The sequence below is a fragment of the Lutra lutra genome, chromosome 9 (genome assembly GCF_902655055.1).
Source record: "Lutra lutra chromosome 9, mLutLut1.2, whole genome shotgun sequence".
NCBI classification, from domain to species: Eukaryota; Metazoa; Chordata; class Mammalia; order Carnivora; family Mustelidae; genus Lutra; species Lutra lutra.
Genome location: NC_062286.1, coordinates 121,019,653 through 121,046,425, shown reverse-complemented (window position 1 = coordinate 121,046,425; position 26,773 = coordinate 121,019,653). Strand labels below are relative to the sequence as shown.

General features: G+C 44.1%; 1 protein-coding gene and 1 non-coding gene across 2 annotated transcripts in view; one reads left to right on the top strand and one right to left on the bottom strand.

Annotated features, from left to right (window-relative positions):
• The window catches only part of PHF20 (PHD finger protein 20), a 141,224-nt gene extending 124,538 nt beyond the window's left edge, over positions 1 to 16,686 (bottom strand). The window contains exon 1 of the mRNA XM_047744269.1: positions 16,544 to 16,686. The gene's annotated coding sequence lies outside the window, so the exon portion shown is untranslated. The remainder of the gene's footprint in view (positions 1 to 16,543) is intronic.
• Positions 16,687 to 18,345: 1,659 nt separating this feature from the next.
• LOC125110148 (U6 spliceosomal RNA) lies at positions 18,346 to 18,449 on the top strand. Its single transcript, XR_007130478.1, has one exon. It is a non-coding gene; the product is annotated as a U6 spliceosomal RNA (small nuclear RNA).
• The last annotated feature ends 8,324 nt before the right edge of the window (positions 18,450 to 26,773 follow it).

Genomic DNA, 26,773 nt, shown 5'->3' with positions numbered 1-26,773 from the left:
ATTACTTTTTTGTATTTTTTAAAAAATATTATTTAAATATTCAAAAGTCCTTTCATTCATACACTGTCTTACCAGACCTTCATAACTGCCAAATGATCTAGTGAGAACTATATGTTATGTTCCCATGGCACAGAAAGAAAACTGAGGTGCAAAGGAGCTAGCAACTTCAGAGGTACTCTGAAGCAGGAGACATCCCTGGATGCCTGGGTGGCTCAGTCAGTTAATTGCCTGCCTTTGGTTCAGGTCATATAATCCCAGGGTCCTGGAATGTAGTCTCGCCTTGGGCTCCTTGCTCAGCAGGAAGCCTGCTTTTCCTTCTGCTTGCCAGTCCCCCTGCTTGGGCTCCCGCGCGCGATATCTCTCTCTCTCTCTCTCTCTCTCTCTGACAAATAAATAAATAAATAATCTTAAAAAAAGAAAAAAATCAGGAAACATCCCTCTTATAACATGTAACAAGATTCTCCCAGAGATACACAAAACCCCTTCTCAAAGGCCCTTCTTCTCTCCCCTACCAAAGCTGTTACTATGCTTATTATATTCATGCCTTTAGATATAAACATAATTTGAATATAAGCAGGAAGATTAAGTAATTGGATGCTTTTCAAATGTTGTGTCAGAATTCTCAGACCATTATATAACAAGCAGAAATATTTAATTTTTTTAGAAAGGACAAAACCTAAGACGGGCCCAGCTCTAAGGAAACTGAACATTTCAACCACTGCCTATGGCCCTGACCATGGCCCTCTTTTTTTATTACTTCAATCTGCAAGCAAGGAACAAGCTATAAAACTGCTTATACACTTGGACTCAGTAACTTCAACATGAAGATTACAACCCGGGATAAAAATAAGTCATTTGTAAAACAAAAACAAAAACAAAAACACAATAGCTCTTTAGATAAAACTCTGGAGAAACTAGACATAGTTCATAGTTCATATGTTTATTTATTTTTTTTAAAGATTTATTTATTTATTTGACAGAGAGAGAGAGAGAGCACAAGCAGGCAGAGAGGCAGGCAGAGAGAGAGGAGGAAGCAGGCTCCCTGCTGAGCAGAGAGCCCGACGCGGGGCTCGATCCCAGGACCCTGAGATCATGACCTGAGCCGAAGGCAGCGGCTTAACCCACTGAGCCACCCAGGCGCCCCATAGTTCATATGTTTAAAAACAAGAGAATAAGGATGCCTGGATGGCTCAGCTGGTTATATGACTGCCTTCGGCTCAGGTCATGATCTCAAGAGTCCTGGGATCGAGTCTCGAATCGGGCTCACTGCTTAGCAGGGAGCTTGCTTCTTCCTCTTCCACTCTCCCTGCTTGACCTCTCTCTCTCTCTCTCTGTCAAATAAATAAATAAAATCTTAAAAAAAAAAAAAAGAGAGAGAGAGAGAGAGAGATAGAGAGAATATTGGGGCACCTAGGGGCTCAGTTGGTTAAGCCTCTGACTTGGGTTTGGCTCAGGTCATGATCTCAGGGTCATGAAATCAAGTCTCCTTGGCATTTTCTCTCCCTCTCTCTCCCTACCGCCCCCCCAACTTCTGCTCTCTCTCAAACAAAAAACAAACAAACAAAAACCAAGAGAATATTTAAATAAAACCTAATGTAGTGGGTTCCCTAAACTCCATTGGGAAAGGAATGACTAATGCTCAAAAGATGCATAATAAATGAAGGAAAAAATAAAATGACAAGGATGTAAACTAACTTTACAAAAGAACAGATAGAAAATATCCTAGGGGCGCCTGGTTGGTGGCTCAGTGGGTTAAAGCCTCTGACTTCGGCTCAGGTCATGATCTCAGCGTCCTGGGATCGAGTCCCGCATCGGGCTCTCTGCTCAGTGGGGAGCCTGCTTTCCTTCCTCTCTCTCTGCCTGCCTCTCTGCCTACTTGTGATCTCTGCCTGTCAAATAAATAAATAAAAATCTTAAAAAAAAAAAATATCCTTAAGCACACTAATAAGACCTATATAAAAAACATTTATAATGATAATTATAATAGCTAACTCTACACATATTAAGTCATGTAATCCTTATAGCAACTACAGAAGTAGCTATCATTATTAATTCTCACTGTAAAAATGAAGAACAGAGGAACAAAGGAATGCTAGGGACATCCTAGAACACCCATATATTAAGAGGCTGTGTCACGATTTGAGCCATAAGCCTTATGGTTCCAGATTCTCAACCACTACCACATATTTGTTTATGAGCTACATCTTCGGTTTCTGATTCTTAACTCATCAAATGAGGATTAATAATGGCACCTATGTTGGATGCTTTACGGATTAGGTGAGAAAAGATGTGCAAAGTCCCTGTTTGTAGGAATACAAAGTAGGTACTCAAAAAAATGGCAGCAGAATTTTCCGAATTCATAATACACTTACAGTTTATGTTGTCCTGACAAAGACTCTGGGTTTTATTTTGGGAGAGGTGAAAGAGTACTGTAGCCATGGTAACTGGAGGTCCTGCCCTCAGCAACCCCATTGTCCTCAAGGAGAAGGAACTGAGGGCTCAAAGTAATAAAGAATTAAAGTGATGGATGGGTATGGAACAAGACCTTTCAACGAGTCAGCTGAGACAGAATCAGAGGAAAATAAACCCAGGGACACTCAAGCGAAGAATGTCAATCACCAGAAACTATGACACAAGCTTTGTGACAACCTAACAGTGCTTACCACCAGGCTTGCATTCAACCTCCACTTAATGATGATAGTGCCTCTGAAACAATGTAACCGCTTTTCAATGGAGGGACACTTCAAGCAAAACACCAGCTTCGATCTTTATGTCTCCTTCATTCAATAAATATATTTTTTTAAAGATTTCATTTATTTGAGCAGGGCGGGGCGGGGGGGGGGGAACAGAAGGAGAGAGGACAAGCAGATTCCGCGCAGAGCCAGACACAGGGCTCCCTCCTATCACCCTGAGATCACAACCTGAGCCAACCCGCCGATCCACCCAGGTGTCCCTCAGAAAGTATTTCTTGAAAGCGAATGTACCAGGTGCTGCAGAGAGATACTGAGAGGACACAACTACCACAACCCTGTTCTCCAGCAAGGAAGGCAGGCAATAAACAAGATACAAAGAAGATAATCTCTGGCACGATAAGCACCCTGGGGGAGAACCCAACAAAATAATGTGAACCAGTGACATAGAAGGACCACTTTAGATAAGGCTGTTACAAAAGGACTCTGCGGAGCTGAGATCTGACAGAGATCTAAATGACTAGGAGACAACCAGATCTAGGGGAAAAATTCTAGGCAAAGGGAAAGTCAGGGAAGATGCCTCAGGCGGGAATGAAGTTCCCTCTCCCTCACAGCCCGGTGCAGAGGAGGTGGTGACTAGCCTGCAGCCCACAGTGTGGTCCCATAAAAGCATAAACAGTATCAGCAGGTCCAGTGACACCTTACTCTCACAGGAGGAAGTTTCCAAGGGGACTCTTTGCCAAAGTTCTGTCTTGGAGGACGGTCAGAAATGCTTAGGGATGGGAGCATAGTCAGGTTTTAGACTCAGATTCTCACCAATCCTGGCTCCACTAATTGTTTGGCAGAGTTAAGATGAGAAAAATCACTGAGCCTCTCTCTGTCCATCAACCCCTACCTCCTGGGGTTGTTATGAGGAATAAGTAAGCTAATAGATGCCCAATACTCAGATCAATAAAGACTAAATATTCAGTACTGAAGATAAAATGGTTGTATAATAGTAGTAGTAGCAGCAGAAAGGACATCAGACACAAAGGACTACATTCTAGTCAATATTATCATGAAATATTAACAGATAATATCCAGTATACTAAAAAACATAAGAAACATGTCTTTAGTCCTAGGGAGATGAAAAATTGGTTCAAGTGGGAGCAAGGGCCCCTCCACCAATACCTTGGTTTCCTCAAGGACACAGAAGGAAGACTGCATCTAATGCAAAGACCAGTTCCATTTCTCAGGCTCCTCGCAGGTCACCCTGTGAGAGCTGAATTAACCTCTTTTATTTGAAGAGGTTAGGAAGTAAGCAAAGGAGAGGGAGTGAGATTAGGAAAGGAGAAAGGTGGGGCACAGGGGTGGCTCAGTCCTTAAGCGTCTGCCTTTGGCCTGGGTCATGATCCCAGGATCCTGGGATAGAGCCCCACACTGGGATCCCTGCTCAGGAGAAAGCCTGCTTGGGAGCTCACTTCTCCCTCTCCCCCTGCTTGTGTTCTCTCTCTCACTGCCTCTCTGTCAAATAAATAAATAAATAAATAAATAAATATCTTTAACTTTAAAAAAAAGGAAAAAAAGGAAAGGAGAAAGTAAAGAAAAAAATAGACCAAAAATTCCCTTACCCTCTTTACAGATACTTGAAATGCTTTCCCCAAGAGCCAAGCTTTTCCTTCCACAATTAAAATTCAGACAGAGAGCAAACACAGGTAGAGTTTACTTATTCCAAATTACTGAGAATGAGTTGGTCAAATCAGTGTTCTTCCCAGAAGCAGTGGAAAGGGCCTATTGTACAGACTGGGCTCCAGAATGTATTTGCTCTATGACCTTTGGCACCTTACTCAACTTCACTGAGCTAATCATCCGACCCTCACAAGTTCCTTTTCTCCTCATCAGAGTCTAAGGCCCAAGACTGACCAATGTACCAAGCTGGAAACATGGACATAACCTTTGCCTCCCCCTCATACTCACCACTTTGTAACACCTTCTCCCACTTCAGGCCCCCATCAGATCCAATCCAATTACTACAATAGCTTTCAGTGGAGCTCAAAGCCCCCTAGCCACACCCTCCCAGATCCAAATCAATACTGTCTCATAAACTTACATCTTCTGACTGCCTGTTTTACTACAGATACTATTCTAAATGCTTTATATAACCATCATCTCATTTAGTGTTACCTTATAGATCTGTAGTGATGATGATGATGACTCTCATTTTAGTTTTTTTTAAGATTTTGTCAGAGAGAGAAAAGAGAGCACACAAGCAGGAGGAGGGACAGGCAGAGGGAGAAGCAGGCTCCCCACTCTAAAATAAATTTCTGGGGGCTCCTGGGTGACTCAGTCTTTAAGTGGCTGCCTCGGCTCAGGTCATGATCCTAAGGTCCTGGGATGGAGCCCCACATTGAGACCCACATAGAGCTCCCTGCTCTGCTTCTCAACCTCTCCCTTTGCCTACTGCTTCCCCTGCTTATGTTCTCTGTCAAATAAATAAATAAAATATTTAAATAAAATAAAATCAATCAATCAATCAGTTTAGGTCATATGTCAATTATGTCTCAATTAAAAAAAAAAAAAAACCAGCTCAGTAGTTCCCCCATGGAACAAGTTCAAGCTACTCAGTGTACCGTTAAGGCTGAGTGAGTTAGCCATTGTGACCAAAGCAACCTAGGAATCTCTAAAGATGGGCGCTTACTAAGAGAGTAGAAAAGCTTAGCAGAGCAGGCAGTGACACACAGCATTAGGGGCCAGAACTCTGGAGTGAGACAGACTGGGTTTGGATTCCAGCTCCAGTATTTTCTAGATAACCTTGTGCAAGTCATTTTCTCCATGAGCCTCAAGCTCCTGACCTGTAAAACAGGAATAGTACCAGTACCAACTTCATACCTTCATACAGGTATCATGAAGAGAGAAATTACTTGGGCTCTCAGGGTATTATTGCTCTTACAGCCACACACACAGCCAGATTCCTTACAGTTCCAACCTCCCAGACCTTTGCTCGAACAAGCTGTTTTCTCTGCCCAGTCTACCTCCCTAAAGGGCTGGCTGGGCCAGCGGCCCACTACAATATTCCCCCATGGCAGTCTGGCCTGTTCTCCGGGCCACAGCACTCAGCACTCGACACTGAAACTGCTTGTCTCTCTGAGTGATCTCTCTTAAGTCCTCAACTCCCTCATAGGCAGCCCCAGCGTTTAACAAGCAGTGTGCCCTTACGTGGTGGTCAGGTGCTTCTTAAATGTCAACCTCCTCACTGGCAGAATAAAAACAAGAAAAAAGATAAGTATCACTCCCCTAGAAGAAGTAGCGACTCAAGAGGACATCATGTGGAGGCTCTTTGAAAGTGCTACCCACGGGTAAATGAAGGAACCCTTATTACTCCTCAGGGGTACAGGAGGAAGGCAAGGCACAGGGAATGAGGCACCTGAAGACAGACCACAATTTTGCTTCTGAGGCCTAAGAAAAGCTGTATTCGTTTTTCAGTCAAGGGGAGGCTCTGGTCTATAAATGTTGGTAGCTGTGGAGTGGGTTTGTGTGATTTCCTTCCAGAGAAGAGAGTCTTTCATATTTTTTTAAGATTTAGTTATATATTTGAGAGAGAGAGAGAGAGAAGAGAGTGCCCACATGCAGGCACTCCCAAGTAGGGGGAGGGACAGAGGCAGAGGACTCTCAGGCAGGCTCCCCAGAGAGTACGGGCACCCCTCCCTCCTCGTGCCCTCCTCGGGGCTCTATCTCACAACTCATGAGATCATGACCTGCACCAAGACAGATGCTTAACGGACTGAGCCACCCAGGCACACAAGGGAGTCTTTTTTTAAACATACCTAAACTGTTCTTATAGGACTCCTTACTTGAGGTATCATTGTTTTACAAAAGCAAACAATTTGAATATGGAGTCATTACTCCAAAGACATTTTCCTGAATTACAACGGTTTCACTGCTTATGGAGTTTTAAAGACAAATAAAGTATTTAATAGTTAACTAATTCATTACCTTATTCTTTAAATATTAACTTTTATTCCTGGCCTTTATTATTAATACCAGGAAATGGCTTACATTTACTTCACCACAGGCTAAATCCCTGACAAATACCTTATTCCCAACATCGCAGAGAAGTTGGCAGTATTATCCCATTTTGCTGAGAGAAAGGAGGCTTAGAGCAACTAAATTGCCCATGGTCACCTGATTAGGTGGAAGAGCTGGGATGTGGGAAGCTGAACCTCCTCTAAGACCCACTATACTCACACTACTTTTAAAAATAGGGCCTTTGGGGTGCCTGAGTGGCTCAGTTGATTAAGCAACTGCCTTCGGGCTCAGGTCATGAACGCGGAGTCTCTGGATCAAGTCCCACATCGGGCTCCCAGCTCCATGGGGAGTCTGCTTCTCCCTCTGACCTTCTCCTCTCTCATGCAATCTCTCACTATCTCTCACTATAAATAAAATAAATTTATATTATTTAAATAAATAAAAATCTTAAAAAAAAATAAAAATAGGGCCTTTGGAAATATAAATAAATAAATAAATGAAGCCTTTGGAATATCTGCACACTGATATTAAGGGATTACTGTTTAAGTTCTGTGTAAAAATGAAAAAAAAATGTGTCTTTTCCTTCTCTACTGATAGAGTTACAGATAAAATACAAACTAACAAAAAACATGAAGGGATTTTAAAAACAATCTGTGAGGAATAAAACAGAACAGTAATATACACTCAACTCTTCACAGTTTACCAAGTTTTGATAACCTTGTACATTAGGTTTTCTGACTCCCATTTTAAAGATTAAGAAATGGGGCGCCTGGGTGGCTCAGTAGGTTAAGCATCTGCCTTCACCTCAAGTCATGATCCCAGAGTCCTGGGATCAAGCCTTACACTGGGCTCCTTGTTCACTGGGGAGCCTGTTTCTTCCTCTGCCTGCTGTTCCCCCTGCTTCTGCTTTCTCTCTTTCTGTCAAATTAATAAATAAAATCTTAAAGAAAAATAAGTAAATAAATAAATAATAAAGATTAAGAAATAGGGTACCTGGGTGCCTCAGTTGGTTAAGTGTCTGCCTTCCACTCAGATCATGATCCTATGGTCCTGGGATAGAGCCCTGTGTTGGGCTCCCTGCTCAGTGGGGAGTCTGCCTCTCCCTTTCCCTCTGCCCATAACCCCCCACACGCACACATGCACTCTCTCTCTCTCTCAAATAAATACAATCTTTTTAAAAAAATAAAATAAAGAATTAAAAAAATAAAATCCTAAGATTATGTTTCTGACATGGGATAAGCTCTCATCAGATCAAACCATCATTTTTTTTTTTTAAAGATTTTATTTATTTATTTGACAGAGATCACAAGCAGGCAGAGAGGCAGGCAGAGAGAGAGAGAGGAGGAAGCAGGCTCCCTGCGGAGCAGAGAGCCCGATGTGGGGCTCGATCCCAGGACCCTGGGATCATGACCTGAGCCGAAGGCAGAGGCTTTAACCCACTGAGCCACCCAGGCGCCCCCTCATTTTTTTTTTTTTAATGTAAGCTCTACACCCAAGGTAGGGATTGAACTCACAACCCTGAGATCAAGAGTCACATGTTCTACAGACTGAACCAGCCAGGCTCACCCAAACCATTTTAAATCCTTCCCCACACTTCTCTCCCTCCTTCAACAAAGTCAATGGATCCAGACACCACCTCCCTTTCATACAAAGTGCCCTACTTATGCTTGGTGACTCACACCAGGCTCCTAAAATTTTATGGGATTTCTGCAAGCTCATTACTTCCATTATTTGGTCAAAGAAAACAAAGAACAGCTGGATACCTAGTCCAAGATCTAGCAAAGTTGTCCTAGCATTACAAATCAGGGTGTCAATGTTCAACAGGTTACCTAAGTAAAGGTTAGCCAGTCAACAACCCATAAGGGGCAACTGCTGAGGGAGATGAATAAGACAGGAATATCCTGCCTTTCTCTGAGCTTACAATCTAACGGAGGAGGCTCTAAGTAAGCACATATTTTGGCCTAAAGAATGATTATCATGAAAAATGTAAACCTCCCCCTAGTAGCTCCTAGAGAGACGGGTGAGGAAGAGAGGTTAGAGAGTTATATACCACCCTGAGCCCTGATTTCCAGGCAGTGTCAGCAACTGTTTTTAAGAATAATCAGGTGGAGGGGCGCCTGGGTGGCTCAGTGGGTTAAAGCCTCTGCCTTCGGCTCAGGTCATGGTCCCAGGGTCCCGGGATCGAGCCCCGCATCGGGCTCTCTGCTCCGCAGGGAGCCTGCTTCCTCCTCTCTCTCTCTGCCTGCCTCTCTGCCTACCTGTGATCTCTGTCTGTCAAATAAATAAATAAAATATTTAAAAAAAAAAAAAAGAATAATCAGGTGTTCGGGGTGCCTGGGTGGCTCAGTGGGTTAAAGCCTCTGCCTTCAGCTCAGGTCATGGTCCCAGGGTCCTGGGATCGAGCCCCACATCGGGCTCTCTGCTCAGCGGAGAGCCTGCTTCCTCCTCTCTCTCTCTGTCTGCCTCTGCTTACTTGTAATCTCAGCCTGTCAAATAAATAAATAAATAATTTTTTTAAAAAAAGGAAAAAGAAAAGAACAATCAGGTGCTCTCAAAGAACAGTTTCACTCACTGATGAAGTTATTTGAAATCTAGATTTCTTATCACTGTCCTTGGCAATTTCTCATCTGGGGCTTTATGAGTATATTGTTAGGGAAAAAAGCACTTGGAAGTCATTTTTAAATAGTGCTTGCACTCAGGATACACTTTCAAATTTCAGATAGGGAGTTTGCGCACCTTTAAAATCCTGGGAGAAGTACCAAGTGGCTGATCCCCCACAGATATGGAAGACCTTTGGAAGAGGATTAAAAGCATTACATCTCACTTTCCCTAAACTCCAGCCAAAAGCAAACTACCTGCTTCACTTTTAAATTTCATTCTGCCCACGCTGCTAATTCAAAGCCAGAAAGAAAGCTGGGGTGGGAGGGGCCTGGGTGGCTCAGTCAGTTATGAGTCGGCCTTTGGCTCAGGTCATGATCGTGGGGTAATGAGAGGCAGGAAGGCTGCTTCTCCCTCCTTCTGCACCTCCCCCTACTTGTGCTCTCTCTAGAGTTCTTTCTCTCATAAATAAAAATCTGTAAGAAAGCAAGCAAGCAAGCTGGGGTGGGGAGGAGAAAACACTTTTTTTTTTTTTAAGATTTTATTTATTTATTTATTTATTTATTTATTTGTCAGAGAGAGAGAGAGAGGGAGAGAGAGAGCGAGCACAGGCAGACAGAATGGCAGGCAGAGGCAGAGGGAGAAGCAGGCTCCCTGATGAGCAAGGAGCCCAATGCGGGACTCGATCCCAGGACGCTGGGATCATGACCTGAGCCGAAGGCAGGTGCTTAACCAACTGAGCCACCCAGGCGTCCCGAGAAAACACTTTTTAAGCATATATCAGAGGGGTGCCTGGGTGGCTCAGTCATTAGGCCTCTGGCTTCAGCTCAGGTTATGATCCCAGGGTCCCAGGATAGAGCCCAGTATTGGGCTCCTTGCTCGGCGGGAAGCCTGCTTCTCCTTCTCCCACTCCCCCTGCTTGTGTTCCCTCTCTTACTATGTCTCTCTCTGCCAGATAAATAAATAAATATCAGATGAGAGAACTTACCAACATAGTTGTATATAAACTACAAGAGTCCCTGTTAGTGATTCAGGAAGTACCTAACACTGAAGGAACACTTAGTAACAATGAGAAGTTGAGGCAATTTTGAATGAAATTAAGCATGAAACTGGCAGAGGACATGGAGGCAGAAGTATGCTGAAGCTGGGTGTGAGGACAAGCTGCCTGCCTAAGCTAGAAAAGAGGCAGTGACAGGAGTGACTCGGACAAGGGAATGATTGGCAACCTGCCCAACAGAGCACGTGAAGGAAATCAGATCTGCTAACAACAAGCTCCCACAGACACTGGGTTTCTGAGCAAGATACTGACAAAAACTCAGAGCAGGGTAGACCTTGCAGATAATCAGTGCCTCACTTTACAACTGGGGAGAATGAGGCCCAGTAGCATTAAGTGACTTGCCTGAGGTCTCATAGTGAGTGGAAGAGCTGGGACTAGGGCCAAATCCAGATCAAATCCGTTACCAAAGAGGATCTGACATTCATGTGAGAGATGAGGGGGGAGGGGGAGGCACGGGACACAGAACAGTCTAGTCATTCAGGTTTGTCCTGATTAGGCCCCAGAACAGGATCATGCTGGAAAAAAGGCCGTAATGATGACAGCCAGGGAAATAGGTGCAGATGACTTAAGACATTTAGGGAGGAAAAACCCACTAAGACTTATTTGGTACAAAAAGAGAGAGCATTATAAGCACTGACCGCCATCAAAGAATACCATCTTCCCACCACCATTCGCCTTTGTGAAGCTCTGCAGCTTCTATTCAAAGTCCAGACATTGGCCTTTCCCAGACCCATTTCCAAGGACTCCTTAGAAATTCCAACACATATGACCCTGCTATCTTGGGGTATCTCATACTCCCTACCCATGGTAGAATGACAAGTGAGGACCTAGAGAGACAGGATGGCTAACTACTGCATCAGCCCTGCAGTATTCACTAGAAGAGTCAGTGGCTCAGTCGCTTGAGCATCCAACCCTGGATTTCGGCTCAGGTCATGATGTTGGGGCCCTGGGATGGAGCCTCTCATCTGACTCCCCATTCAGCAGGGAGTCTGTCTCCCTTTCTGTCCCCCCACCTCATGTGCCCTCATTCCCAAGTTCCCCCAGAAGTGAGTAAATAAATCTTCAAAAAAAAAAAAAAAAAAAGAAGAAGAAGAAGAAGAGGCGCACCTGAGTGACTCAGTCAGTGAAACACCTTCCTTTGGCTCAGGTCATGATCCCAGCATCCTGGGATCCAACCCTGGTCGGGTCCCCTGCTCAGCAGGGAGTCTGCTTCTCTCTCCCCTTGCTCTTGTGCATGCACAAACTCTCTCTCACTCTCAAAAAGGTAAATATTCTTTAAAATTTTTTTAATTTAAAAAAAAGTTTTAAAAATTAAAAAGAAAGAACAACAAGACTCTATGTCAAGAATTACACGGAGGGGTGCCTGGGTGGCTCAGTGTGTTAAAGCCTCTGCCTTCGGCTCAGGTCGTGATCCCAGGGTCCTGGGATCAAGCTCTGCATCGGGCTCTTTGCTCGGCAGGGAGCCTGCTTCCCTTCCTCTCTCTCTGCCTGCTGCTCTGCCTACTTGTGATCTCTGTCTGTCAAATAAATAAAATCTTTAAAATTAAAAAAAAAAAAAAAAAGAATCTGCCTTCTGGGGGGCGCCTGGGTGGCTCAGTGGGTTAAGCCGCTGCCTTCAGCTCAGGTCGTATTCCTGTCCTGGGATCGAGTTCCACATCGGGCTCTCTGCTTTGGCAGGGCCTGCTTCCCCCTCTCTCTCTCTGCCTGTCTCTCTGCCTACTAGTGCTCTGTCTGTCAAATAAAATAAAATAAAATAATCTGCCTTCTGCTCAGGTCCTGATTACAGGATCCTAGGACTTAGCCCAGGCATAGGGAAATCCCTGCTCAGCAGGAGTCTGCCTCTCCCTTACTCTCTCTCATAAAAAGAAATAAAATCAGGGCACCTGGGTGGCTCAGCTGGTTAAGCAACTGCCTTTGGCTCAGGTCATGATCCTGGAATCAAGTCCACATCAGCCTCCCTCCTTGGCAGGGAGTTGGCTTCTCCCTCTGACCTCTCGCCTCTCATGCTCTCTCTCTCAAATAAATAAATAAAATCTTTAAAAATTAATTAATTAATTAAATCTTTCTAAAAATTATGTTCATGGGGTGCCTGGGTGGCTCAGCCTTTAAGCATCTGCCTGCGGCTCAGGTCATTATCCGGAGGTCCTGGGATCAAGCCCTGCCTCGGGCTCCCTGCTCAGCGGGAGGCCTGCTTCTCCCCTCCCACTCCCCCTGCTTGTATTCTCTCTCTCACTATGTCTCTCTCTGTCAAATAAATAAATAAAATCTTTAAAAAAAAATTGTGTTCACAACTGCAAAAATTGGCTGGCTCAGTCAGTAGAGCATGTGACTCTTGATTCTGGGGTCATTGAGTTGGAGCCCCATGTTGGGTATAAATAAAAATTATGTTCACAATTAAGCAAAAAATATTTAAGCATTTGAATTTAACAAAATACATAGAAATTCAAACTCCTTAAGAAATTTTAGCCATTCAGGGCATGTGGGTGGCTCAGTTAAGAGTCTGCCTTCGGCTCAGGTCATGATCTCGGGTTCCTGGGATAAAGACACGTGTTGGGCTCCCTGCTTAGCAGGAAGTCAGCTTCTACCTCTCCCTCTGCTCCTCCCCCCACTTGTGCTCTTTCTCCCTCTCTCAAAATATAATAAATCATCTCAAAAATGAACAAAATCTTAAAAAAAAAAAAAAAAAGACAGAAAGAAGGAAAGAAATTTTAGCCAGGTTTTAAAAGCTAAATGCCGGGGTACCTGAGTGGCTCAGTGGGTTAAGCCTCTGCCTTCGGCTCTGGTCATGATCTCGGAGTCCTGGGATCAAGCTCCACATCGGGCTCTCTGCTCAGCGGGGAGCCTGCTCCCCCCCCCCCTCTGCCTGCCTCTCTGCCTACTTGTGATCTCTCTCTCTGTCAAATAAATAAATAAAATCTTTAAATAAATAAATAAATAAATAAAAGCTAAATGCCGGGGCACCTGGGTGGCTCAGTGGGTTAAAGCCTCTGCCTTCAGCTCAGGTCATGATCTCGGGTCCTGGGATCGAGCCCCACATCGGGCTCTCTGCTCAGCAGGGAGCCCGCTTCCCTTCCTCTCTCTGCCTGCCTCTTGCCTACTTGTGATCTCTGTCTGTCAAATAAATAAATAAAATCTTAAAATAAAATAAAATAAAATTTAAAAAAAGATTAAGTAGAAAATAATACCTCAGCATAAGGCTAAGCACCACCTTCCTATATCCACAGAGATATCCTTGGCTTTGTGTATAGAATTTTGCTATTCAAAGTGTAGTTCAATAATATTGGTATCACCTGGGAATCAGAAATGTAGATACTGAGGCCGCACCCTAAAACTACTAGATCATAATTAGCATGTTAGCAAGACCCTCCCCCCAGAGGCAATTTATATGCACATTCAAGTTTGAAAAGCACCAACAGAGAATACTTTAAGGGTGCACTGTATGTAGCAGTACCAGACATATAAAGAGATGAAGTACCTGCTCAGTTTCTGTAGATCATATTTTATTAGGTACTGATCAGTCAGACCTCCAGCGTTTTTTAATCAATTTGGTATTTACTAACAACCACATGATCTAAATGTGGGATCCATTTCACTTCCTGAAATAACACACCTTAGCTCTAGGGCTTTCAAACACATAAAATATAAAACAGCTTAGTTGTTCTGAAAATATAATAATGGTTAATTTTATGCAACTTCCAACACTGAGTTCAGAGCACTTCTCCACAAGCCCCATTAATTCCTACAGGTTCCTGGGAATATCAATATACCCCTTAGCATCCCTAAGAAGCAGGTGCTTGGCAAACATCCAACCTCCAAATGAGATGCAGAAGGATGTAGTCCTGAAAATGCAGTACTTTCCTGCCTCATCCTGCCAGTGTAGCTTCTCGGGCCCAAACTCTCTTCCCCACTGAGGCCTCATACAGCTGCACACTCAAGTACTTCCCAAAAGGGAGAAAGGTCAGAGGTATCATTATCCCATAAGCACTTGGGATTCCAGCTGTGGAGAAATTAATCGGGTTAGGGGTTCAGGCAGAGAAGCCCTGAGTAAGATCTGGAAAGGCAGAGAGAAATACAAAAGAAAGAACCTACTGAGAGGCTTTTAAAAGACAAGAAGTCCCAGATATTTGGAGACTTTCAGGTGGGGATTGGGAGCAAGGCTTGGCAGGCATGTGAGAAAATGATGGGGAGAGATAAGTATCCATCCCCCACCTGCACCTCAGGGACAAGAACAAAAAGAGTGACAAAGAGATTCCTCCAAATGACCTCTTTTCTTGATAAAAGGAAGGAAGAAAGCCAATGTAGGGAGGAAGCTTATGAGTTGGAAGCAAGACTGGAAGAATTCCTTCAGAATTTTTTCCCAATATTGGGGGGAAAAGCAAAAGAGAAAACAGTACACATCTAATCAGAATCTTACAGGAAGCAAACCACCTGGAGGATTAAGAGTCCTGTGAATAACCAAAGAAATGCAAGGGGATTCCTTTCCAGTTTAAATTCAGTGCTAGAGGGTTAGGCAGTCCAGGGACTTGAGGCCACCTCCAGCTCAGGGAATAAGTAGAAAAGGGAAAATCTCTACAGACACCAGTAAGCAGAGCAGTGTCCAAAGGGAGTTAGAAACCAGAAAAATGGATAGGGCAAGCTAAGATATAACAGTTTCTGTTAGTAGAAAGCAGAAAGATAAAAGATAAAGCAGACATATGAAAGACAACAAGCAAGCACCCTTTTGGAGGGGGAATCTTTTCTTTGGGGGAGGGGAATTCAGGAGGTGTGACTATAGGAAGTGTGCTCAGAAAAAAGGCCACAGAAGCAGAGAAATTGCTGTGCTGAAGAAAGATACGCGTTCACCAGAGGAAGAGGAAATGGGTGCCCTGACCAAGCAGGGAGAGCACCTAAAAGGGAAATGGGGTTCCAAAGAGGAAAGGAAACTGCAGAATGAAAATATCTTGGATAGAAAAGCTTAAAAGGATAAGAGGCATGCTCAAGAACCAAGGATCATCGCCCCAGAATGAGAGGAGAGGACTTAGAAAAAAATGTGTGTCCTCCCGATTTAAGAAGTATCAGGAAGGTGGCTGCACCCTAAGAACTGTGCATCCAAAGGCATGGATTTGGTATATTTTGGAGACATAAGAAATAAATACACTCTCAGATATGAAAAGGAGTCTCCCCAGGAAATAAAATAGTTCAATTTGAGGAACTCATGAAAATGGGTGCAACCCCAAGAATACAGTGACTGAAAAAAAGCAGTGAATTCCTTTATTTGTGCAACCGCAGATATCTATCTTTAAACTTCAGGATTTGGACCGCATTTTCAGGAGACTCTGGAAATGAGGCGCACCCCCAGATTTCAAGGACTGGGGAAACGAAGTAGCCCATAAATTTAAGAAATTTTGTAAACCATGTTGCAAGATCTGGGGCCCGGAGAATAGGATTCTTTCTGGGATTTGTGGCAATAGAAGCACCCACAAAACTTTGGTTACTGGACCCCAGATTTGAGAGTCAATGAGGCCAACCCCAAAATTTGAAAGGAGTGCGTGTTCAGACTGGCGGCTAGGAAAAAGGAATGTTCTCCCAGTTTTGGGGGTGCCTGAGAAATGGGGTACATCCTCAGTTTGAGGGGCTTTGGAAATTAAGATAAAACCCAGGGCTGGAGTTTAAGAAAGGGATGCACCACATTCTCTAAACTATGGAGAGAAAGGGGACACTCCCATAGTCAGGGGCTTGAGAAAGGGGTGTGCTCCCCAGAATAGGCTAAAAGAGTCAATAAAAGAAAACGCGTTCCCAAAGCACAAGGTAACAACAGCGGTTGGTGGTGGAGCTCCAGGGGAGCACACAGCTCAGCCTCTAGCCCTAGCGCTTACCCCCCACCCCCAACACGGCCCGCTCCGCGCCCCGAACCCGCACCCCGCGGCCCAGCCCCCTCGGGCGGCGCTGATTGGCCGCGGCCGCCGTCATTCCCTCCGGCAGCCCTGAGGATTGGGCGCCGCTCGCACGCCCGCCACGCTCTCAGCAGCGGTCCCCGGGCCTCCCTCCGGGCTGGGCGAGCGGGGCCGGGCGGGGAGCGAGGCCGGGCAGGGGACCGGAGCAGCGGTGGCGGCCGTCACCGCTCCCGCTAGCACAGCGCGCGCACTGCGCGGACCAGGCCCAACCCGGCTCCGGCCAGCCGGCTTCTCCTCGCCGCGCCTCGCCGCGAGCTCACCTCACAGCCCCGTTCCGGCTGCGCCGCTCCAGGACCAACCGACAGAAGGACTCTGCGTGCTGCGCACCACGTGACCCGCGGGACGCGCCCAGCGTATCCCCCGCCCCCCACACACACGCACCATCGCCACCACAGAGTGACGCAACGCCCCAGCTGCCCCGCCCTCGGCCCCGCCCCGCCTGATCCCCGTGGAGACGGCTCCCGCGGGCCACGCCCACTGCCCTGACGCGCGGGAACCAGGCCGGCGCCCTGATCCAGAGCACGAAGTCCCCACTCACCCATAACCACTGAGGTAACACGAAGCCTGGGACTGGGCACTAACCGTCACCTGCTAATTTTGACTCCTAAGTACATCTCGAAGCCTCCCACTTTTCTCCATCCCACTGCCGACACTCCAGTCTAGGCCACCTCTCTCTTAAATGATGGTGATGCCCTCCATCCCGTTACCCCTTTCCCCTTCTGATCCATTCTTCACACACCGACAATGGAACCTTTTCAAAACTCAAGTATAATCACAGCCAAACCCTGCTCAAAACCCATTGCCCACTGTTCTTCGGGTTGAAAGTTTCATCTCCACTGTAGCCTATCAACCAGGTTCTTGAAAGTCTGAACCTAACCTGATTTTCTCACATTCTCACATATCCTGCTTTCCCACGTTCTTGAGCTCTTTCAAGTGCTTAAACCAGGTTCCTTGCCACCTCGAGGTCTTTGCACTAATACCTCCTCCACTTTGCCTCATTAACCCCTAGGAAAGGATGCCAACTGCTAAGTGTGAAGAGGAGCTCTATTTTGCCTCTGGGGACCAAGGTGGGAGTTGCAGCCACACCAAAAGGGTTTGAAATGTTTTCCCAATGGGACTTGGGAAGTCCCAAGGAGAAAGGCTGAACGTGTGTTATTTATGAGGGCCATAAAGACTTTAATTTACATTGAAATGACAAAGCCAGATTGCACTTCTTAAAATATAAATCCAATCATGTCACTGCCCTGCTTAAAACAAAAAACCAGTCTACTCACCTGCATCCTTCAGCCTTGCTCATCCTCTGGCCATGCTGACTTTTTGTCAGTTTCTATGGTTCTTTCTAAATTCTTCCCAGCTGCTGGATCATTGAATAAGCGTTGCTTTTTCCAAAGCTGACTCTTCATCATGCAGGTCTGTTTGTCATCTCCTCAGTGAGACTCTCTTTAGCTACATTATCTAAAAGTGCTTCACTCGATCAGATGCCTGCCCCATGACAATTACTCTCTACCTAATTACTGTTCATTTTCAACAGAGCACTAACACAGTTTTAATTATTTCATTTGTTTATTCTCTTAATTGTATTTGTCTATTTCCTAAATTAGAGTTAGGAACTATCTTCTATCAACTGAATTGTCAAACTTGACAAATAATAGATGTTCAATGTATATCTGTCGAAGGAATGAAAGGAAAGAAAATGATATTGAAAAAAATTAGTAGATTCTTTTTTTTTTATTTTTTTAGCAGTTGTGGTTTTTTTTCTTTTTAGATTTTATTTATTTATTTGAGAGAGAGTGAGAGAGCACAAGCCAGGGGGAGAGGGAGAGTGAGAAGCAGGCTCCCCGCTGATTAGGGAGCCCAACTCAGGACTCAATCCCAGGACCCTGGGATCATCGCCTGAACTGAAGGCAGATGTTTAACCAACTGAGCCACCCAGGCACCCCTAGTAGATTCTTCTCTGTGGCCCACACCCATAGGAGAAGTGTTCTTCAAATGAGGCTTGAAGAGGTCATTAACTCAGGGCAGAGGAAGAGGCTCTGGGAAATTAGGAACAAAGGCTTCAGCAGTGTTCACTTCAGCAGCACATATACAGAAATTATAACAATACAGAGATTAGCATGGCCCCTGTCCAAGGAAAACATGCAAATTAGTGAAATATTCCATATGTGTAACAAAAAAAAAAAAAATCCCTTTAGGAATTTGAGGACCAGAACCACCTGCATAAACTCAGCGAAGTGCTCCAATGCAATAACAAAAGACCTTCCCAGGATCCTCTTGGGTTATGTTTCTTAACATGAAATTGTTCAGATGTTAGTAGCTGGGGTGCCTGGACAACTCAGTTGGTTAAGCATCTGTTTTGGTTCAAGTCATGATCTCAGGGTCCTGGGATCCCCACATCAGGCACTCTGCTCAGTGGGGAGGCTGCTTCTCCCTCTCACTCTCCCTCTGTGCTCTCTCTGAAATAAATAAATGGAATCTTCAAAAAAAAAAAAAAATGTTGGGGCACCTGGGTGGCTCAGTGGGTTAAGCCTCTGCCTTCAGCTCAGGTCATGATCTCAGGGTCTGGGATCCAGCCCTGCATCTGGCTCTCTGCTCAGCAGAGAGCCTGCTTCCCCCCTCTCTCTCTGCCTGCTTCTCTGCCTACTTGTGATCTCTCTGTCAAATAAACAAAATCTTTTTTAAAAAATGTTAATGGCTGTTGTAGCATATAGAGGACTTGTTCTCCCACAACCATAATAATGCCAAGAATCCCACACTCAATAGCCCCACATAAATACAACATGTTTCTTCACTTATTCAGTCTGCATGTATTGAAACCCAGGCTTGAGCTGGGCACCAAAGATACAGGCAAAATGAGATGTGGGCCCTGCTCTCAAGGATCTCACAACCTGGTAAAGAAATCGATGCAATTTGTAAGTTTAAGTTCTTTTTGTCTGTTTCAAGTACAGGCATGGACACTGTTGCCAATACAAAGAGAAATATATTACAAAGATATTAGAGGCCTAGAGCATGGACCTGAGGGCCAGCTTGCAAAAAAAAAAAAAACACAGAAAAGCAGCTTCACCAAGAAGCAACTGCTGCTGCCAACAGCACCACACACCACAGCTGGAGTTCAATCCTAACATCCTTTTGTCTTTGAGTCACTCACTTAAGAGGCAAAAATCTTGGCCCGGAGCCACTGTTGATTGGTCCACTCAGGTCACATGGCTCAATCCCACTGCCAGGGAAAGAAGAGAGGAGCAATTTGCCCCTAAGGATATTCCCCTGAATTGGGAAATCGGGGAGAGCTGATGCTGGCCAGGCAAAAATAACTCGATACAGATATGAAAAAAGTATCTTGGGAATTAAGCTCTTTCTGATTCCTGCAGAAATCTGACTTGCCAGCTTCTTCTAAACTAGCCCTTCACTGGCTGCAAGTCACAGAACTCCAGTTTGCAAAATTCTGATCTAAAACCCCAGTCTTTTTTTTTTTAAGATTTTATTTATTGGACAGAGAGATCACAAGTAGGCAGAAAGAAGAGGAGGCAGGCTCCCTGCTGAGCAGAGAGCCTGATGCAGGCCTTGATCCCAGGACCCTGGGATCATGACCTAAACCGAAGGCACAGGCTTTAACCCACTGAGCCACCCAGGCACCCCTAAAACCCCAGTCTTACCCATGCCTCTTTAGCAGCATCCATCTTTTGACCATAAGATCCTCCCCAGCATCTCACTAGTAGTTGGTCTCATCTTCCCAATTATGTCTTAGGTAGAGCCTTTCTTTGTACGAGATAGGTATTCAACAAATAATTGCAATTAATGAATGAGTGAAATAATAAATGTAAAGCAGCCTCAGTTCCAGGGTAGAATATCTCCTGATTATCCAACCAGTTTAGAACTCTGGTCCCAGCCTATAAAATGACAGTTCCACAGGGAAACCCTGAATGCACACAAGGTTTATAGTAGTACGAGAAGAAAGCAGTACCTGCATGGAAAGTCCTTTCACTCCCTAAACATCACTTCTCTCCTTAAACGGTCACATTTTAAGTTAAATAGCATATGAGAAAATTTATTATAAACTGCAAAGTTCTGTATAAATGATTTTCCGATTACTTTCTTACTAGATTTGTCATCATCTAGAGTATCTAAAATGTCCCTGGCTAAAGGAGAATTAAAGGCCTAACATGAGATAGGATATTCAATTAGAAAACTGATCTTCCTCAGCTTCTAACCAGCAAACCTTTACACTCTGTCCTTATGCAACCCCAGGGTGTTTACAATGAGTCTGTCTAGGGAAAAGGGGAAAACTAAAATAGAAAAACAAGCCCTTCAGCTGTGACTCACACTCACAGACCCTATATACTCAGAGTATCACCAATTTGAGGTTGTCAATCTTCAAAGTAGGAACTGGGGTATGATATCTGCAGCACTCTGCTGAGTGTGAGAACTCAGGAAGCCGGAAACCACAGTCACAACAGCATCTGAGAGATCCAAGAACCTTCACAAGGCGCCGGGGGCCCAAGGGAAGCAAGTTGAGTCTTGGGCTTAGCCTGATGTCTTCCAGTCTGGACCTGATGGAAGTTTCTTGAGCTCCCCAAGCCTTAGTGCTCTCCAAGTGAGGGGGAGGAGAATTAAGTAGGAATTCTAATATATTTCCAGCATTTTGCAAGATTATAAGAGGGAGAGAAGAGGAAAAGGAGAGAACATTTTTTATTCTTGTCCTAGATACTAAAAAGAATAATAAGGTGCTGCATGGAGGACATGGGGAGTTAGGAGAAGGGAGTTGGGGGAAATTGGAAGGGGAGGTAAACAATGAGAGACTATGGACTCTGAAAAACAATCTGAAGGGTTTGAAGAGGTGGGGGGGTGGGAGGTTGGGGGAACCAGGTGGTGGGTATTAGAGAAGGCACGGACTGCATGGAGCACTGGGTGTGGTGCAAAAATAATGAATACTGTTATGCTGAAAATAAATTTTAAAAATGATTTAAAAAAAAAAAAGAAGAAGAAGAAGAAGATGCACCTGGGTGGCTCAGTTGGTTAAGCATCCAACTCTTAATTTCAGCAAAGTTCTTGATCTCAGGGTTGTGGGTTCAAGCCCTGTGCTGGGCTCCATACTGGGCATGGAGCCTACTTAAAAAAAAAAAAAAAGAAAAGAAAGAGGGGCACCTGGGTGGCTCAGTGGGTTAAAGCCTCTGCCTTCAGCCCAGGTCACGATCCCAGCATCCTGGGATCAAGCCCTACATTGGGCTCTCTGCTCAGCGGGGAGCTTGCTTCCTCCTCTCTCTCTGCCTGCCTCTCTGCCTGCTTGTGATCTCTGTCTGTCAAATAAATAAATAAAATCTTTAAAAAAAAAAGAAAGAAAGAAAGAAAAGAAAATATCTTTAAAAAGAGTAATAAAATCCACCTGGACCACTTCAAGGAACCAAGTCCTATTCTACTTTGTCCTTTGAGAGGCCCAATCCCTAGCACCGTTCTCTATAATTTAAACACACCTAATACATATTTCTTGTAGGTTGAAATGCATGCCAATCCAGAGATAAAGAGAAAGGGGGAAGGAGTTTAGCCCTAGAGACTAAAGGAATGGAGGTTAAAGAAGTTAAATGAATGGTCTCTAAACCTGCTGGTACTCCACTCCTCAAATGTCTTATAATTTAATTTTATATAGTTAATGCTGGGGCACCTGGATGATTCAGTGGGTTAAAGCCTCTGCCTTTGGCTCAGGTCATAATCCCAGGGTCCTGGGATGGAGCCCTTCATCAGGCTCTCTGCTCAGCAGGGAGCCTGCTTCCTCATCTCTCTCTGCCTGCCTCTCTGCCTACTTGTGATCTCTGTCAAATAAATAAACAAAATCTTAAAAATATATATGTTGTTAATGCTATGCCATATGATTCAAATCCCAGAAACTATATAAAAGATATACAATGCAAAGTCTCCCTCAAATTCTTGTTCCTTCATTGGTCCTGTTTCCACCGGTTAACTACCACTCTTACTTCCTTAAGAATCGTCTCAAGATTTCTCCATACGTATATAAGCAAATTCAAATATAAGTTCAAAAAAATACATATAAGCTCAAATATATTCTGACTCTTTTAGACAAAAGGAAGCATTTAAATTTTTGTAAGTTTTAAAGATTTTATTTATTTATTTGACAGAGATCACAAGTAGACAGAGAGGCAGGCAGAGAGAGAGAGGGGGAAGCAGGCTCCCCGCTGAGCAGAGAGCCCGACTCGGGACTCGATCCCAGGACCCTGAGATCATGACCCGAGCCGAAGGCAACAGCTTAACCCACTGAGCCACCCAGGCGCCCCTAGTTTTTTTTTTTTTTTTTTTTTTTTTTTTAAGTAACTTCTACACTCAATGTGGTGGAGCTCAAACTCACAAACCTGAGACCAAGTATCATATGCTCTGAGTGAGCCAGCCAGGTGCCCCCAAAAGGAAGCATTTATATAGTTGTCCTCCACCTTACTTTTTTCACCAAACAACATACTTGGACACCCTAGAATACATTTTGTACAATGGCAGAAAAATAACTTCCTCATTATCTTGTTTTATATTATTGCTCCACAGTGTTTCTTGTGTGGATATACTATAATATGCTTAATCAGTTCCTTATTGAAGGACATTTAGGTTGTTTCCAATCTTTTGCAAGTTAAAAACAATGTTCCATTTACAAGTAGTAAAGCACATGCGTGCAGACAGAACTATAGTCTACATTCTCAGAAATGGGGGCATCTGGGTGGCTCAGTTGTTAAGCATCTGCCTTCAGCTCAGGTCATGATCCCAGGGTCCTGGGATGGAGCCCTGGATCCGGCTCCCTGCTCTGCGGGAAGCCTGCTTCTCCCTCTCCCACTCCCCCTGCTTGTGTGCCTCTCTCTCTGTCAAATAAATAATTAAAATCTTAAAAAAAAAAAATCGGGGCACTTGGGTGGTTCAGTGGGGTAAAGCCTCTGCCTTCAGCTCAGGTAATGATCTCAGGGTCCTGGGATCGAGCCCCGCATCTGGCTCTCTGCTCAGCAGGAGAATAAATAAAATATAATAAAATAAAAATCAAAAATAAATAAAAATCAAAAATAAATTAAAATAAAATAAAATCTTCAAAAAAATAAGTGCAGACTCTCAAAAAAATTAATTAATAAATTCTCAGAAATGGAAGCTCTGAGCCACAGGAGTACATGCAATGTTAGAGACTGCAATTTGCCTTTGATGGATTCCCCAGGGATATAACTCTACAGCTGCAAAATATGTCACAAGTAATCTGTTACTTGTAATAATTAAAATCCAGCAACTTATTTATAGTTTAAGAAATAGAAGCAGTTTCAAGATTATTCCCATTATGTTATTCTTTTTTTTTTTTTAAGATTTTATTTATTTATTTGACAGAGAGAGAGGTCACAAGGAGGCAGAGAGGCAGGCAGAGAGAGAGTCTCCCTGCCAAGCAGAGAGCCCGATGCGGGGCTCGATCCCAGGACCCTGAAATCATGACCTGAGCCAAAGGCAGAGGCTTAACCCACTGAGCCACCCAGATGCCCCCCCATTATGTTATTCTTATTTACTTTCATTCTTGATAAGGAAAGAAATGAGTAATGTTGCAGTTTCTAGCAAAAAATGTGTATAACCCGGGCGCCTGGGTGGCTCAGTGGGTTAAAGCCTCTGCCTTCAGCTCAGGTCATGATCTCAGGGTCCTGGGATTGAGCCCCACATTGGGCTCTCCGCTCTACAAGGAGCCTGCTCCCCGCCCCCCTCCCTCCCTCCTCTCTGCCTACTTGCGATCTCTGTCTGTCAGATAAATAAATAAAATCTTTTTTAAAAAATGTGTATGACCCACTGTACAACTGTGTATATCACACATGTCAATGTCACCCTGTGTGTCTTTAAAAGAGATATTGGAAATTATCTTGATGATCTTAATGTAGAGGCAATCTCCTTAAGCATGAAAGGACAAGTTATTAAGGAAAATATTATAAATTCAACAACATTAAAAAGTTCTATTCTGGGGCACCTGGGTGGCTCAGTGGGTTAAAGCCTCTGCCTTCAGCTCAGGTCATGATCCCAGGGTCCTGGGATCGAGCCCCGCATCGGGCTCTCTGCTCAGCGGGGAGCCTGCTTCCTCCTCTCTCTCTCTGCCTGCCTCTCTGCCTACTTGTGATCTGTCTGTCAAATAAATAAATAAAAATCTTTAAAAAAAATCTATTCTATCAGGGTGGGGCTAAAAAAATTCTATCCACAAATGTATATATATATATAAACAGTTGGTTTGCTGTATGTGGGGAAATGAGAGTGGGAGTAGAGGCTAAGGAAGTGTAACTCAAACAAAGAGGGGCCATTCACTTTGTTTCCAATGTTCATAAGCAATTTTGCAATAAGGAGAAAGAAGGGGGAAAAAAAGAAAACTTAAGATAGAACATGATTGGGGCACCTGGGTGGCTCAGTGGGTTAAGCTGCTGCCTTCGGCTCAGGTCATGATCTCAGGGTCCTGGGATCGAGTCCCGCATCGAGCTCTCTGCTCAGCAGGGAGCCTGCTTCCCTCTCTCTCTCTCTCTCTGCCTGCCTCTCTGCCTACTTGTGATCTATCTCTGTCAAATAAATAAATAAAACCTTGTGAGTATATCTGTAATTATGCACATTGGATGTTAAAAAAAAAAAAAGTGACGGTGGTGAAGAATATTAGTAATTCACATTCTGTTGCTCAAATCCCACTGGATTCCCTCCTGTCTGCTTATTGACTAAGACCCCAAAGCTCTCTCCCCCTTCTTTGTTGCCCCACACTTGTACTTTTGAAATCTCACCTTCTTGACTTCACCCTACCCAGCACAACCCATAGTTTCCTTAGGCTTAAAACCATATCTGATGTCAAATCTGGATTCCAAATTCCAGGCTCTAAATAGCAACTGAAGAAAGTCATTGGATGGTAATTATGGAGAAACAGGTAGTCACAGGTACTCTCACACCTTATTCAACTTTCTCTGCTCTCCTTGTCTATATCATTGCTTTTTTTTTTCTTTCCGTACTACTTCATAAACCTTTTCAGGTCTTTACACTTTTCCTTTTTCTTTTTAAATGTATTTATTTAAGTAATCTCTACACCCAGTATGGGGCTCAAATTTACAAACCTGAGATCAAGAATCACATGCTCCTCCCGCTGAGCCAGCCAGGCGCCCGTGGGTCTTTAAGTTTTTTATTTAGCCTAGATGCTAAATCATCATCCCTCCTCATCCTCTTATTTTCAGGGGACCCTTTTTACTGCAGGAGGCAAAATAGAGGCAAAAACCTCTGCATACTTGGCTAAAGTAGAAATGAAAGGCGCTATATAAACCCAAATGACAACACCTGACAACTACAAGAGAACTGGACCTTGCCCACATTTAACTCTCCCTGCCCCAGAGAGCTTCTACCTCCCACCAGTTGCCTTAGGTGCTGACTTTTCAAAGACCAGATGACAAAAGAAAAGTTATATTTATATTCCCTATAAATTTTCCAAATTTTCCTTTCACCCCTACACCATCCCCTTTCCATTCCACACTGAATCTTTATCCCTTCTGGAAAAAAATACTAATAATGATAATTTAGTGAAAATTTACTGTTTGCCAGGCATTGTCCTAAGTACTTTACATGAATTATTTCATTTTAAACAGTAACCCTTGGAGAGAGATCCTATTTATTATCATCATTTTGCAGCTGAAGGAATGGAAGCCCAGAAAAGTGAAGTTGCTTGTCTAAGGTCACATTGCTAAGAATAATATAAGTGCAGGGGTGCCAGTCTTGGCTCAGTCAGAAGAACATGTGACTCTTAATCTTGGGGTCATGAGTTCGAGCCCCACGTTAGAGATTACTTAAATAATAGAGATTTCTTAAATAAAGGGTATAGAGATTACTTAAATAAAACCTTTAAAAAATCTGTTTCACCTCCTTAGAATTTAGAATTCATAAGGCGGGGGGTGGAGGTGGGATGCCTGGGTGGCTCAGTTGTTAAGCATCTGTCTTTGGCTCGGGTCATGATCCCAGAGTCCTGGCATCGAGGCCCACATCAGGCTCCCTGCTCCACTGGAGGCCTGCTACTCCCTCTCCCACTCCCCCTGCTTGTGTTCCCTCTCCTGTCTCTCTCTTTGTCAAATAAATAAAAATCTTTTTAAAAAAATTCATAAGGGTAGGGACGTTGTTTTGTTTACTGCTATATCCTCAGTGCATGGAATAATGTCTAACATGAAACAGGTACTCAAAGTTTCTCATGATAATATCAAACAATATCTTTGGAATACTTCCATTATGCCAGGTTCTCTAAGTTTCTTTACATATGTATTTTCTCATCCAACCTTTTTAACAACCTTATAAGATTTGACAACCTTTTAAATGTGATGTCCAAAACTTTCCAGTGGCCGGGGCACCTGGGTGGCTTAGTCCATTAAGCATCTGCCTTCAGCTCAAGTCATGATCCTGGAGTCCTGGGATTGAGCCCCATGTTGGGCTCTCTGCTCAGGAAGGAGTCTGCTTCTCCCTCTCCTCCCACTCCTCTCTCGCTC